Here is a 15,483-nt window from a genome sequence, read left to right on the forward strand (position 1 = left end):
AATAGGAAATTAAGATGAGGATGGTATCATCATAAAGAAAGATAGAGTAATATAATATCCTAAATTCTACTAATCCACATATCGTATGTGTGTCTTTCTTTATCTTTATCGATCGGGAGTAGTGAAAAAAAATTCCTATATGCCTTCCCTCCCTCTTTAATGAGGGATGCAAAATAAAAAAGTGAAGTAAGGGTGCCCTGTGGGTATTTGATCTTGCTCCCTGCCCCTTTTTTTCATGGAAAAAGGAAATATCAATTTCTCCATTCATTGAACCCTAGTTCGGGACTGACGGGGCTCGAACCCGCAGCTTCCGCCTTGACAGGGCGGTGCTCTGACCAATTGAACTACAATCCCCGCGGGGTGTATGGCATACCCATTCTTAAATAGAACCATAAGAAGATTCGATTCGTCTTTCGTACTCTAAGAAATAGACGAATCATATACTACATACCCACATATTATATTATACGTGGGTATAGTGAGAGTGACATAACTAGTATGTCGTGATTTTTTATCACTAAAAATGGATAATAATCCAGCCTTCAATAAGAAAAACTCTTTTGTTTGTAAGAAAGGAATGAGAGAGATATGGATTAGAAAAAAAAAATTTCCCTTTTTTCTTTATCTTTTATTTCTATAGATCAGACATTTTATTTTATGGAAGAAAAACAAAAGGATTTAGTTCATACTCACGAAGCCCTAGATTTTTGGTTTGGGCCGAGCTGGATTTGAACCAGCGTAGACATTGTCAACGAATTTACAGTCCGTCCCCATTAACCACTCGGGCATCGACCCAGGAAGAATTTATTCTAGGGTTTTTGCTAATCTATGATTAACCTCCTTTCATAATACTCCCTACCCCCAGGGGAAGTCGAATCCCCGCTGCCTCCTTGAAAGAGAGATGTCCTGAACCACTAGACGATAGGGGCATCACTAGACGATAGGGCCATATACAACCGCTCGTGATTATACTATAATCATAGTATGAGCAGTTTTTTGGAATTGTCAATATACTCGAAAAGTATAAATAGATCCAAAGCAAAGAGTTTTTCCAACTTTTCTGTTATGTTTTCATCTAGGATTTTTTTTAGTTGATCGTTATAGATTAATTCTCCGTGCTTCATTTAGTGTTCAGACCAAAAATGCATCCATCCCGCACTAAGTCATAAAATTCTCTAAAAATATAGAGAAAGTTTCAAAAACAAAGAACAAAAGTGAATCAATTTAGTAGAAAAGTACTCTATCAGATTCGAACCAACGACTTACGTCTTAGCACGAGATTACTCTACCACTAATTTAAAAAGCCCTTTATCGGATTTGAACCGATGACTTATGCCTTACCATGGCATTACTCTACCACTGAGTTAAAAGGGCTTTTTATTTAATTCAAAAATTAGCCACTTGGATTTCCCATTATGGGTCTACTGCATAATGTACATATTATATATATAATATATAGAGATAGAGAGAGAGACATTATGTAGAGATTGTATATGTATATATCGATATCTTGAGAGCTCAAAATAAAATTAATAAAAAAAAAACATACCCTACATAACATATCCAACTCTTCTTGGTTCAGGGTTTTCCGTTTCCGAAGACTAGTAAAATAGGCGGATTCTGGAACCCCAAGGATTCAACGGTATATGGATATGGAAAATATAAGATTTCCGATCCTAGCGGGAAAAGGCGGGGAACAGATACCCAATAGGATATAGGATCCTTGGGAGGAACTTTTGGTAATGGCCTTGATCCTCTATGCTATTTTTTATGTGTTCTTAGTTCTATTGAACTTTTTTCATTCTTTTAAACAAGAATCTAATAAACTAGAATTGAGTCAGTGGAAAAAAGGAGAGAGAGGAAAGTGTTAAATGGAGAGAGTCGACTAATCAGAGACTTTTAGGATCTTCTTTACATCAGGTAAATCTGTCGGCCCTGTCCGTTTTTTTCTTTAAGTTACGACTCTTTGCTGCTTACTTCTATCAAGCCATAGGGAAAGTCTATGATGAATTTGGAAAACTCATCTCACTCTTACTCTATGGCTCGGACTTAATGGGGGAAGAAAACATCTTCCATAATTTCTTTTTTGTTCAATTCTGGACAAAAAAGAAAAGGAAAAAGGAATTTATAGGGACAGTGTTACCCCCTATATCCCCTAGTTTATATTGTAGGAATAATAAAACAATTTAGCAGTCTGACACACTTACGTCCTTGCAAAGTAAATAATTATTATTGTAGTCGTAACCGTAGAATAGGATCCTAATCAAAATAAATACATTTGGTTCAGGCGCTATTAGCATGGTAAGAAAAGATTTTTTTTACAGACCAGAGGGGCTATCTAAATCCTAAAGTAAAGGCGAGCGATCGAAGTAGAAGTACCAACGGCTCAGTGTCATGAACCTTCTCCATCTGATTCAATAAGGGGGAATTAGCCTTCTTGTCAAATGGCTATCCTTGACAAAGGGTACCATTTATACCATAATCTACAATGTAGCGGGTATAGTTTAGTGGTAAAAGTGTGATTCGTTCTATATAATAACTGAATTTGAAATGATATACTTAAGGCATCCTTAAGTTTTTTATTTTTATATTCCGATGAAAACTTTAGTTCTTATAAAGGATTAAATCCTTTTCCTCTCAATAGCATATTGAGGAAGAATATACATTCTGGCGATTTGTATCCAAAGACTAATTTAAATTGCATCCAAAATAAAAATAGGATTATGAGTACAGAGTCGCGAAGCATAATTTTGCATTGGATTAAGTATTCCAATTTTGAAAATATGAGTAAAGGATCTATGGATGAAGATACAAAAAAGTTGATTTCCAATCGTAACTAAATCTTCTTAAAATAAGGAATAAGGAAGCCAAATAGCTAAAAAACGATAGTTTTGGTTTACTAGAACCATCCGCATATTGTTTAAGCTCGGTGGAAACCCAATTCTTTTCCTCAGGATCTCTTGAATGAAATTAGGGAACGAAGTAAGTAGATTAGATGGATTTAGATAGAATTTCTATCTCCTACTCTATAAGGATCATCTAGAAAGCGGAGAGCTTTGGTTCCATTCAAATAGAAAAGCTGACATAGATGTTAAGTGGTGAGAATATCCATAAAGGAGCCGAATGAAATCAAAATTTCATGTTCGGTTTTGAATTAGAGACGTTAAAAATAATCAACCAACGTCGACTATAACCCCTAGCCTTCCAAGCTAACGATGCGGGTTCGATTCCCGCTACCCGCTCCATTCTGTATAAAAGGAGTATTCTCTTTGTCTAGACATGTTAGAGGCTTGTATTCAAGCCTTTTTTGTCCACCAGTTTCTGGTACTCCAGAGCGGAGTAGAGCAGTTTGGTAGCTCACGAGGCTCATAACCTTGAGGTCACGGGTTCGATTCCCGTCTCCGCACTTAGCAGTCTGTATAAAAGGACTATTCTATTTCTCTAGATATGGTAGAGGGGCGTATCCAACCCTTTTTTATTCATTAGTTCCCGGCCCTAGAGGGCAAAATTGAGCAGTTTGCGAAGTCACTTGCCTTCAAAAAAAGAAGGCGCAAGGCTTCTCCCTACCCTGCAGAAAATAAAAATGAAACGAAAGGGACAGTCTACCTCTCTCTTCCCTTTAAAAAAAGTTTGCCCGTTGTTTGTCTCAGTTAATACCCAATTTTTGGAGCTCTGTTGGCGAGTTCTATTTCTGCCTCCGGAGCGCCCTCTTTTTTTGAGTGGGATGCAAAGGAAGGGTAAGATAGTAAGGGATACGGCACTAGACTAACACCTAATTAATACTTAATTTAATATAAGTAGTTAAACAGTTAACTAGACTAAACTTTTTATCATAGTACTTTGATAAATTAAGCGGGCGAGCGGCGGGAATCGAACCCGTATCTTCTCCTTGGCAAGGAGATATTTTACCATTGAACTACGCTCGCTACGGTATATATTTTATAGCGTATATCCGCCTGGGTCGACCTTCTATGTCTGGGTCGACCGTTTCATTTCATTTTCTATTATATTAGAGTTTTCCTTTTTTTATTATCTGTGAATGAATATTCTAATGGGAATGGAATTTCATAATACTGAAAGAGAAGAGCTAGCAATTCGGAACGCAAATTGCGTTTTAATACGTCTCACTATTCTAATTTTTTAGAAGAAATGGCCTTTATTATTTCTTTTTTATGGGGTTAATAAATATTAACCAAATTTAATTTAAGAAATGAGAGAATTCAGAATAGCTACGAGAAAGACTAGTCCAATCCATAACGATGTACCGGAAAATACAACATTTTTATTATTTGACCAACCATCAGGAGAAGCAAATACAAGGGGTACACTAATTACTAAGACTGAGGAAGTCGCAATTAATGCAAAAACAGCTAATTGGAAAGCAATAGTCATATTTCTAATCCTCCAAGCTACCATCAAATAAAGTTGACTACATATTTGATCCCTCACTTAAACCAAAATTGTAAAAAAATACAAGAAGTAGGAGGGGTTTAATCATGAATCCATTGATTCTTCTCTTTAATTCAAATTTATTACTTAAACCGCTTTTTTATTTGGATATGGGGGTGAGAAGAGATTATTTACTCTTTATTTCACAAGCGGGTATAGCGGATCCTGTATCCGTGTATACAGTATACAGAGATATATCGAAAAGGAACTTGTATCTGATATCTTTCTAGAGGCTAATAAATCTTTTTATTTTTTATATGGCTATGTTCTATTTGTAGGAGTAAAATAAGGATTAGGCTGTGGAGAGATGGCTGAGTGGTTGATAGCTCCGGTCTTGAAAACCGGTATAGTTCTAGGAACTATCGAGGGTTCGAATCCCTCTCTCTCCTTTTGCTTATTGAATACGTTTGTTTCTTTCATTTTTTTTTTTCTGTCCCTTATCTTTCTTTCATAAAAAGGAATGAATGGCTCGGCTAGATGGAATAACCGAGCCAGAACAGAAAAAAAGTAGAACAGGTATAAATAAGAAAATCTTAGTTAAGAGGGTTCATGTAAAGAACAGGTTCCAAATCACGATCGATTCCCTTTTCAAAACCTGCTGCAGCAGCTCGGGCTCTTCCTGCATGCCATAAATGGCCCACAAAAAAGAAGAATCCTAGAACAAAATGAGAAGTTGATAACCAACTTCTAGGAGAGACATAATTAACTGCATTGATCTCGGTAGCTACGCCACCCACGGAATTTAAAGAGCCTAAAGGAGCGTGGGTCATATATTCTGCTGAGCGTCGTTCTTGCCAAGGTTGTATGTCTTTTTTCAACCTACTCAAGTCCAAACCGTTGGGGCCCCTTAGAGGTTCTAACCATGGAGCACGAAGGTCCCAAAAACGCATAGTTTCCCCTCCAAAGATAACCTCCCCAGTTGGGGAACGCATTAGATATTTACCTAAACCTGTGGGTCCTTGAGCGGATCCCACATTAGCTCCAAGACGCTGGTCTCTAACTAGAAAAGTAAATGCTTGAGCTTGAGAAGCTTCTGGCCCGGTGGGTCCATAAAACTCACTCGGATAAGCTGTATTATTGAACCATACAAAACAACAAGCGATAAAACCAAAGACAGATAAAGCAGCTAAACTATAAGACAAGTAAGCTTCTCCAGACCATACAAATGCACGGCGAGCCCATGCGAAGGGTTTGGTTAAAATATGCCAAATTCCGCCAAATACACAAATAAAACCCAACCATACATGCCCACCAATTATATCTTCTAAATCATCTACACTAACAATCCACCCTTCTCCACCAAAAGGAGATTTTAGTAAATAACCAAATATAACACTGGGGCTAAGGGTCAAATTGGTAATTTTTCTTACATCTCCCCCCCCAGGGGCCCAGGTATCATATACACCGCCAAAATAAAGAGCCTTGAGTACTAGAAGAAAAGCACCTAGACCTAACAAAATTAAGTGAATACCCAAAATTGTAGTCATTTTATTTCTATCTTTCCAGACATAACCAAAGAATGGAAAAGATTCCTCAAGAGTCTCGGGTCCCAGAAGCGCGTGATAAATGCCACCGAAGCCTAAGACTGCGGAGGAAATTAGGTGAAGTACGCCAGATACAAAGTACGGAAAAGTATCTAGAACTTCCCCCCCTGGCCCTACTCCCCAACCTAGAGTAGCTAAGTGTGGAAGTAAAATCAACCCTTGTTCATACATGGGCTTTTCTGGTACGAAATGGGCCACTTCAAATAGGTTCATTGCTCCGGCCCAGAATACGATTAATCCGGCATGGGCTACATGAGCTCCAAGCAGTTTACCGGACAAATTGATAAGTCTGGCATTCCCAGCCCACCAAGCAAAGCCGGTGGTTTCTTGGTCACGACCAGCTAAAACGAAAGTTCCATTAAAGAGCGTTTCCACGTGGTAGAACCTCCTCAGGGAATATAAGATTTTCATGAGGCTGATCCTGAGCTGCCATCCACGCACGAATACCCTCGTTTAAAAGAATATTTTTGGTGTAGAAAGTCTCAAATTCAGGATCTTCCGCTGCACGGATTTCCTGGGAAACAAAGTCATAGGCACGTAAGTTCAGAGCCAAGCCAACTACGCCAATAGCACTCATCCATAAACCGGTGACGGGTACAAATAGCATAAAGAAATGTAACCAACGTTTATTGGAAAAAGCAACACCAAAGATTTGGGACCAAAAGCGGTTAGCAGTGACCATGGAATAAGTTTCTTCAGCTTGAGTTGGGTTAAAAGCACGGAAGGTATTTGCACCATCACCGTCCTCAAATAGAGTGTTTTCTACGGTCGCTCCATGAATAGCGCATAGCAGAGCCGCACCTAATACTCCGGCAACTCCCATCATATGAAATGGGTTCAACGTCCAATTATGAAATCCTTGGAAGAAAAGGATGAATCGAAATATCGCTGCTACGCCAAAACTCGGCGCAAAGAACCAACCAGATTGCCCCAGTGGATAAATAAGGAATACAGAAACAAAAACAGCAATTGGACCAGAGAATGAGATTGCATTATAAGGCCGCAATTGAACAGACCGAGCAAGTTCAAATTGGCGTAACATGAAACCTATTAGTGCAAAAGCCCCGTGGAGAGCTACAAAAGTCCATAGACCGCCTAATTGACACCAACGAGTAAAATCTCCTTGTGCTTCGGGCCCCCATAGTAGCAACAAAGAGTGTGCTAAACTATTGGCAGGGGTAGAAACTGCTGCGGTTAAGAAATTACAACCTTCCAAATAGGAACTAGCCAATCCATGGGTATACCAAGAAGTTACAAAAGTTGTCCCTGTAAACCAACCCCCTAAAGCGAAATAAGCACAAGGAAAGAGCAATAGGCCAGACCATCCTACAAAAACGAAACGGTCCCTTCGTAACCAGTCATCCATAGTATCAAATAGATCATTTTCTTCTTTAGGAATTCTACCAAGGGCTATAGTCATAGTGATCCTCCTATTCAATTACTTCAACCATTTCCGAGCACCTCATATCACTTTCCAAGGCATATGATAGTTTTATTATCTGTGGACGATTTCTTTGTCGTTCAATGCCCTTTTTCAATGGTCTCGAAGAGAGAAATTTCCCATTTTTATCTATGGAGTCACAGTCACAACCGAGGTCGTGGTAAATCCATGAATTTGATTCGATTTGTTTTTCTTATACTATTTGTTTTTCTTATACTATAGAAATAGAAATAAATTGTTTTTCTTATACTATAGAAAGAAATAAACCTTTGAATTCAGCATTATTCCAAGACTCCTATTTCAAAGTCTATCTTTTAAGGGAAAAATGAAAATAAAAGTAACCCTTCTTTTCCCATTCCCTCTCTATTGCATGGGTGGAAGAACTAAAATAGAGGATTCTGAAAAAAAAAATGGACCTTCGAAATCCAATTTTATGTGTAGCGCAAAGGAGTTGCGATTTCTTCTTATTCCTATAGAACATCTAGTAACAAGAATATGAAATCGTAAATAGCGAAAAATTCTTGTCTTGCGCGGTCTAAGTCTAAGGAAATAAAAAAAATTCGCTTATACAATTTCATCTACATCGAATTTATATATCAGAATAGCGGATAGAGGCATCATTAAAGGAGTCAGGTCTACTTACTTTATGCTTCTTTCCAATTTTATGGTGGATTTGATAAGAACCCTTTTTGCTTTCTTGATAAATAATCGACAAAAAAAGCGTTTTTTTTTATATAACCTGCTTGTTTTATTATAATTATAACAAGTCCTATATGGAAATGCCCGCTAAAGAGAAAATCTATTTGATTGTCTCTCGGCCAATATCGATTTTTAGAAAGAAAAAACAAGAATTTTCTTCTTTTTTTATTAACATTAAGAAAAAAGAATATAATTAAAATGGAATTGGCAATATAATTTTTATAGACTTTTGAAAGAAAAAAAGGGGGTTTTTTGCAACCGTTATTTCTTATTTCTTGCCTATATCATATCACGGAAACCTTTCGCTTTGGAACGTGGAGAGATGGCTGAGTGGACTAAAGCGGCGGATTGCTAATCCGTTGTACAATTTTTTTGTACCGAGGGTTCGAATCCCTCTCTTTCCGCTCCCTTGGATCATTTGGGACTTTCGAATTGGAAAGAATTCTGACCCCCGGATTTTCTCATAGATAAATGTACGAAACAAATCCAATAAGAAAAAAAAAAAACTGAATTTTTACTCCTCGCGTCCAGGATTCCGTCCTGGGTCATTAGATAAGAATCCAAAGATAAAGAGTGAAACAAAGAATATCACTACTGTATAAACAAAAAGTTTGAGAGTAAGCATTACATAATCTCCAAGATTTTTTTTTAAGGAATAGATTACCAGTTTTTCCTTACCACACGGATCCACTAGGATGGTTTTTTTTTTATACCTAAAAATGCAAAAAAGAATTCTTGAAAAAAATTGCAAGAATTCTTTTATAATAAGCACTCTTATCAATAGCAAAAATAGGGTTAGGTGGTTAGGTATTGTGTAGGTACCTTTAGGTACCTGCTCAACCTAGGTGCAGGGGAGTAGAAAGGCTGATCCAAATTTATTGCTGTAGCTACCCATTCAATGTAGAAGAATTTAAATTTTAGAATCGAAGGTTCATAATATAAAAATATAAAACTTCTCGGCTTTTACCCATTTTTAAATTTTTTTGGAATGAACACATCATTCAATTTGGCATACAGAGTACTAAAGATTTCATCGAAAACTTACAGCAGCTTGCCAAACAAAGGCTAATAGAAAAAAGAATAGAGGTATAACAGGCATAATATCCACGATTGGATTGAAAATAGCATAAGCTTCGGGTAATTTGGCAAAGAAAAAACTAGTAGGATAAAGAACAGAATTAAAACAGATACAGGTTAAACTAAGTATATTAGGCATAACAAGCATTTCATTCTTGTAGAGTAAATAATTGGATTTTTCTTGAGTTATTTTTTTAAGGGAAAGAAGGAAAAGGCAGATTCAAAATCTTTTTTCTTCGGACTTTCCCAAACACAAAATACCTCCTTGTATTTGCACTCTCAAATGAGAGTGGAATAAATTCGACTTTCATATAATATCTTAATAGAATTCCATGTAATGATCAATGCATTTTTTTGATTCTATATTATCCGCATGTGTAGAATACTAGCAAGAGAATATCCCTCCTTTTTTATGTAATTGAAATGGTATTGACGAATAACAAATAAACATACTAGTGTTTATTAGTGTCGCATAAAACCCGAAATGGGGCGTGGCCAAGTGGTAAGGCAGCGGGTTTTGGTCCCGTTACTCGGAGGTTCGAATCCTTCCGTCCCAGATTGTTTCTGATGAAACAAACGGTGAAATCATATAGTATTCCGTACGAGACAAAAGTTTATTAAAGAGAATAATGATATCTTATTCTTTCTCAGAAAACATAATAAAGTCTTAAGTCCAGTCAAATTGACTATCTTTATTTTCATGAAAAAATGGGATCTATCAAGCACATTCAGGATATGCCTCTACTATAAAATAAAATCACTTAGTCATATTTTTTTCTTCCTTTTGGTATTCGAGTTGAAGAAGTACGAGAATTCTATAACTACCAAAAACTTTCAATCTTTTCATTGGAATAGTTTATTTAGTTATTATAGTTAATTGTTTTTGGTACTGAAAAAATATATTACTACTAGAATTCTAATTCTAGTAATTAAATTAATTAAACTTTTTTGGAGGTTGATAGTTTATTTATTGAGGAAGAGTCAATCCTTCTTTTCTCACTTCAAGATTGATCATCTCGAGCCATCCGTTGAGGGTGGAAATTTAAGAATAAATAAGTTTTAAGCAAACTTGTTTAGTCGTCTTTTTCAAACTATGTTTCATTCATATGATAGAATTTTAATATGGGTTTAAATAAATTGGATCTTGGCGGAGGCTTCCCGGATAAATACTTACTTTCTTTTATCCATATTGCTCCATAGATAGCAAGTTTTAATTAGTATAAAAAAACTAAACCAATGACTATTCATGATTCCATCCATATTGGATCAATTCTCTATACCACTTTGCAATGAAAAGAGGAATGTTTGTTATGGTAAAACTTCGTTTAAAACGATGTGGTAGAAAGCAACGTGCGACTTGAAGGACATGATCGATTGTGGATTTTTCTATCCATCATTTTCCATAGTAATGAAAATGCTCTTGGCTCGACATAGCCTGTTCTATTCGTTCCGAACCAAATTTGCGCTGGGTTTAAGTAACATAGTACACGATGGAGCTCGAGAGGACAGAATTTTTTTTATCAAGGGAAAGAATCTAGGGTTAGTGAAAACTAATAAATTAGGCCAACTTTGTCAGTCTATCCTTAATATAGAAATAAATCGAAAGGTTAAAATAAGAATAAAGTCCAATAAAAGTATATCAGAATCAATCCCTCTTATTAGATTTCTATAGAAGAGATAAATGCTTTATCGAAGGAAATAAGAAAAAAGGGTATGTTGCTACTCTTTTGAAAGAAAAAAATAGGAATTCCCGAAGTAATGTCTAAACCCAAGGATTTCACAAATCAAAGATAAAGGATTCCAGAACAAGTAAACACAATTTTCAATTGTCTCAACAACAGAGTTGGATCAGAATAAGGAATAAAAGTCAATTCGTTCGAAATGAGACAAAGAAAAGAGTTTAAAGACGACTCAAAAATTTTGGAAGGATTTTGCCTTCGAAGTTTGTCAGGCAAAATTAGCCCACTTGAGTCATGAGTATAAATGAAATTTGTTTTTTCTGTAAGGAAATTAATGCACGTCATAGTCTAATTTCTATTATTATCGACAGAAATTCGAATCATTTTCTCGAGCCGTATGAGGAGAAAACCTCCTATACGTTTCTAGGGGGGGGCGTTGTTTATCTACATCTATCCCAATAAGCTGTCTATCGAATCGTTGCAATTGATGTTCGATCTCGAAGAGAAGGAAGAGATCTTCAAAAAGTAGGTTTTTATGATCCGATAAAGAATCAAACTTGTTTAAATGTTCCAGCTATTCTCTATTTCCTTGAAAAGGGTGCTCAACCAACAAGAACTGTTTATGATATTTTAAGGAAGGCGGAATTCTTTAAAGAAAAAGAAAGAACTTTGAGTTAATTGAAGAACTAAATGAATCAAAAAGTAGGATAGGAGAAGATTATTAGTATTCCTAGTTGTCTAATTATTTAGACACAATTTACCTCTTTTTTAATCCTATTTGGATTTATATTATATCGTGCCAATTCAACATAAGCCCCTATTTTATTTACTTTTTCTATCTAATTTGTTTTCTTACCATTGTATTTCCATTGACAAAGGTCTATTGAACAAATAGAATTTGTAGATAGATGGGTCTCTTTATCCTCACTCCATATTCAATTTTTCCGCCTACACTTCGCTCAAATGATAAGGGTGTTCCTCTTGCATGTATTCTCATACAATATAATATATATTTTTTTTTAATAAAAATCGCTAAAAATAAGGAGAATTTGGCCATCGTGATTAGGGTCGCTCTTTTTTTAACTTTACTTTAGTGGAATTTAACCGGACCTGTTCGTTTTGGCATTTGAGTGTTTTTCATGGTCGATAAAAAAATCTTTTGATGTCTTGCTAGTTCAATGTTTTGACAGAAGCGCGCGGTGTAATTCCATTGATTTTTGGATTTCGATCGTATCTAAGATCCTTTTTTTATCTGGGTTGCTAACTCAATGGTAGAGTACTCGGCTTTTAAGTGCGACTATGATCTTTTACACATTTGGATGAAACAACAAATTCGTCCAGACTCTTGGTAGAGTCTAGAAGACCACGACTGATCCTCAAAGGTAATGAATGGAAAAAATAGCATGTCGTAATAAAATCAATCTTTTTTGAATGGAATCCAAAATTACGATTTTCTGGGTCTAATGAATAAATGGATAGAGCCTGGCTCCAATTCTGGTAAAATAAAAAGCAACGAGCTGAACTTCCTAATTGGAATGATTCCCCGCTCTAATTAGACGTTAAAAATAGATTAGTGCCGGATGCGGGGAAAGGTTGGGTTTTCCTATGAGTGGACCCTTTATTTTTTCTTTTTTTTTTAGAAATCCTAATTATTCTTGATTATGGATTGAATAAGGGATGTTATGGATTGAATGTGTAAAAGAAGCAGTATATTGATAAAGAGGCTGTATTCCAAAGTCAAAAGAGCGATTGGCCTGCAAAAATAAAAAACTTGTTCTGTTCTTTTTTTTTAATTAGAACAAACATAAACTAATTGGGTAGAAAAGGAGCAGAAAAAGATCTGTGGATTAGACTCCCTTTCTTTCCAGGGTTTGTATTAAAAATGCAACACCCTGTTCTGACCATATTGCACTATGTATCATCATTCGATAAACCGAGAAATGCTTCTTCTCTCTGATTCAAGTAGAAATACAAATGGAAAAATTCGAAGGGTATTCAGAAAAACATAAATCTCGTCAACAATACTTTGTCTACCCACTTCTCTTTCAGGAATATATTTATGCATTTGCCCACCATTATGGATTAAATGGTTCTGAACCTGTGGAAATAGTTGTTAGTTGTAATAACAAGAAATTTAGTTCACTACTTGTGAAACGTTTAATTATTCGAATGTATCAGCAGAATTTTTTGGATAACTCGGTTAATCATCCTAACCAAGATCGATTATTGGATTACAAAAATTATTTTTATTCTGAGTTTTATTCTCAGATTCTATCTGAAGGGTTTGCGATCGTTGTGGAAATCCCATTCTCGCTACGGGAATTATTTTGTCCGAAAGAAAAAGAAATACCAAAGTTTCAGAATTTACGCTCTATTCATTCAATATTTCCCTTTTTAGAAGACAAATTTTTGCATTTGGATTATCTATCACATATAGAAATACCCTATCCTATCCATTTGGAAATCCTGGTTCAACTCCTTCAATACCGTATCCAAGATGTTCCATCTTTGCATTTATTGCGATTCTTTCTCAACTATTATTCGAATTGGAATAGTTTTATTACTTCAATGAAATCCATTTTTTATTTTCAAAAAGAAAATAAAAGACTGTTTCGATTCCTATATAACTCTTATGTATCAGAATATGAATTTTTTTTGTTGTTGTTCTTCGTAAACAATCTTCTTGCTTACCATTAGCATCTTCTGGAACTTTTCTGGAACGAATCCACTTTTCTAGGAAGATGGAACATTTTGGGATAATGTACCCTGGTTTTTCTCGGAAAACCCTATGGTTCTTTATGGATCCTCTTATGCATTATGTTCGATATCAAGGAAAGGCAATTCTTGCATCAAAAGGCACTTTTTTTTTGAAGAAGAAATGGAAATGCTACCTTATCAATTTCTGGCAATATTATTTCTGTTTTTGGACTCAGCCGCGAAGAATCCATATAAACCAATTAGCAAACTCTTGCTTCGATTTTATGGGGTACCTTTCAAGTGTACCAAAAAGTTCTTTGTTAGTAAGGAATCAAATGCTGGAGAAGTCATTTCTAATAGATACTCGAATGAAAAAATTCGATACCATAGTCCCCGCTACTCTCCTCATAGGATACTTATCAAAAGCTCAATTTTGTACTGGATCGGGGCATCCTATTAGTAAACCCATTTGGACAGATTTATCAGATTGGGATATTCTTGATCGATTTGGTCGGATATGTAGAAATCTTTTTCATTATCATAGTGGATCTTCGAAAAAACGGACTTTGTATCGACTAAAGTATATACTTCGACTTTCATGCGCTAGAACTTTAGCTCGGAAACATAAAAGCACGGTACGAACTTTTATGCAACGATTGGGTTCGGCATTTTTAGAAGAATTTTTTATGGAAGAAGAGCAAGTTTTTTCTTTGATGTTCACCAAAACAACTCTTTTTTCTTTCTGTGGATCACACACTGAGCGTATTTGGTATTTGGATATTATACGTATCAATGACCTGGTCAACCCTCTTAATTAATCATTAGACGAAATTAAGAAACAGGAAAGGGTTGATAAATGATCAAGAAAAAACTTTTCTATTTTTCATTCTGAAATGTTCTTTTTATTATAATAAAGAGTAGGTGAATCAAGTTACTAATTAAAAAAATTAGTAGAACTTCCTCTTTGGAATAGAAATTGGCTATTTCTACATAGGGAAAGTCGTGTGCAATGAAAAATGCAAGCACGATTTGGGGAGGGATTTTTCTCTATTGTAACAAGGAAGAATTATCTACTCCATCCGACTAGTTCCGGGTTCGAGTCCCGGGCAACCCATATAGAAAAGACTCATCAAAGTTAAAAACTTTGACTCACTTCATTTACAAATACAAAATTATTGGTTTGGTTAATTTAGTTATATGGATAGCTAATCTTTGGGCTGACTTGGTTGACATTGGTATATAGTCTATGTTATACTGTTAAATAACAAGCCTTCTATTATCTATATTCTAGTTAATACGTGTGCTTGGGAGTCCTTGCAATTTGAATAAACCAAGATCTTACCATGACTGCAATTTTAGAGAGACGCGAAAGTACAAGCCTGTGGGGTCGCTTCTGCAACTGGATAACTAGCACTGAAAATCGTCTTTACATCGGATGGTTCGGTGTTTTGATGATCCCTACCTTATTGACCGCAACTTCTGTATTTATTATCGCCTTCATCGCTGCCCCTCCAGTAGATATTGATGGTATTCGTGAGCCTGTTTCTGGTTCTTTACTTTATGGAAACAATATTATCTCTGGTGCTATTATCCCTACTTCTGCGGCGATCGGATTGCACTTTTACCCAATTTGGGAAGCTGCATCTGTTGATGAGTGGTTATACAATGGTGGTCCTTATGAGCTAATTGTTCTACACTTCTTACTTGGTGTAGCTTGTTATATGGGTCGTGAGTGGGAACTTAGTTTCCGTCTGGGTATGCGTCCTTGGATTGCTGTTGCATATTCAGCTCCTGTTGCAGCTGCTACTGCTGTTTTCTTGATTTACCCTATTGGTCAAGGAAGCTTTTCTGATGGTATGCCTTTAGGAATCTCTGGTACTTTCAACTTTATGATTGT

At 35.9% G+C, this 15,483-nt stretch overlaps 6 non-coding genes across 6 annotated transcripts; 2 read left to right on the plus strand and 4 right to left on the minus strand.

Moving 5' to 3' along the window:
* Positions 1 to 280: 280 nt before the first annotated feature.
* Positions 281 to 354, minus strand: TRNAD-GUC (transfer RNA aspartic acid (anticodon GUC)). The gene has a single exon. It is a non-coding gene; the product is annotated as a tRNA-Asp (tRNA).
* Positions 355 to 713: 359 nt separating this feature from the next.
* TRNAY-GUA (transfer RNA tyrosine (anticodon GUA)) lies at positions 714 to 795 on the minus strand. Its single transcript has one exon. It is a non-coding gene; the product is annotated as a tRNA-Tyr (tRNA).
* Positions 796 to 1,302: 507 nt separating this feature from the next.
* Positions 1,303 to 1,374, minus strand: TRNAT-GGU (transfer RNA threonine (anticodon GGU)). Its single transcript has one exon. It is a non-coding gene; the product is annotated as a tRNA-Thr (tRNA).
* Positions 1,375 to 3,855: 2,481 nt separating this feature from the next.
* TRNAG-GCC (transfer RNA glycine (anticodon GCC)) lies at positions 3,856 to 3,926 on the minus strand. Its single transcript has one exon. It is a non-coding gene; the product is annotated as a tRNA-Gly (tRNA).
* Positions 3,927 to 4,750: 824 nt separating this feature from the next.
* On the plus strand, positions 4,751 to 4,838 carry TRNAS-UGA (transfer RNA serine (anticodon UGA)). Its single transcript has one exon. It is a non-coding gene; the product is annotated as a tRNA-Ser (tRNA).
* A 3,611-nt stretch (positions 4,839 to 8,449) lies between these two features.
* Positions 8,450 to 8,537, plus strand: TRNAS-GCU (transfer RNA serine (anticodon GCU)). Its single transcript has one exon. It is a non-coding gene; the product is annotated as a tRNA-Ser (tRNA).
* Positions 8,538 to 15,483: the final 6,946 nt, after the last annotated feature.

This window comes from Aegilops tauschii, unplaced genomic scaffold (assembly GCF_002575655.3).
Source record: "Aegilops tauschii subsp. strangulata cultivar AL8/78 unplaced genomic scaffold, Aet v6.0 ptg001338l_obj, whole genome shotgun sequence".
In the NCBI taxonomy this organism is placed as follows: Eukaryota; Viridiplantae; Streptophyta; class Magnoliopsida; order Poales; family Poaceae; genus Aegilops; species Aegilops tauschii.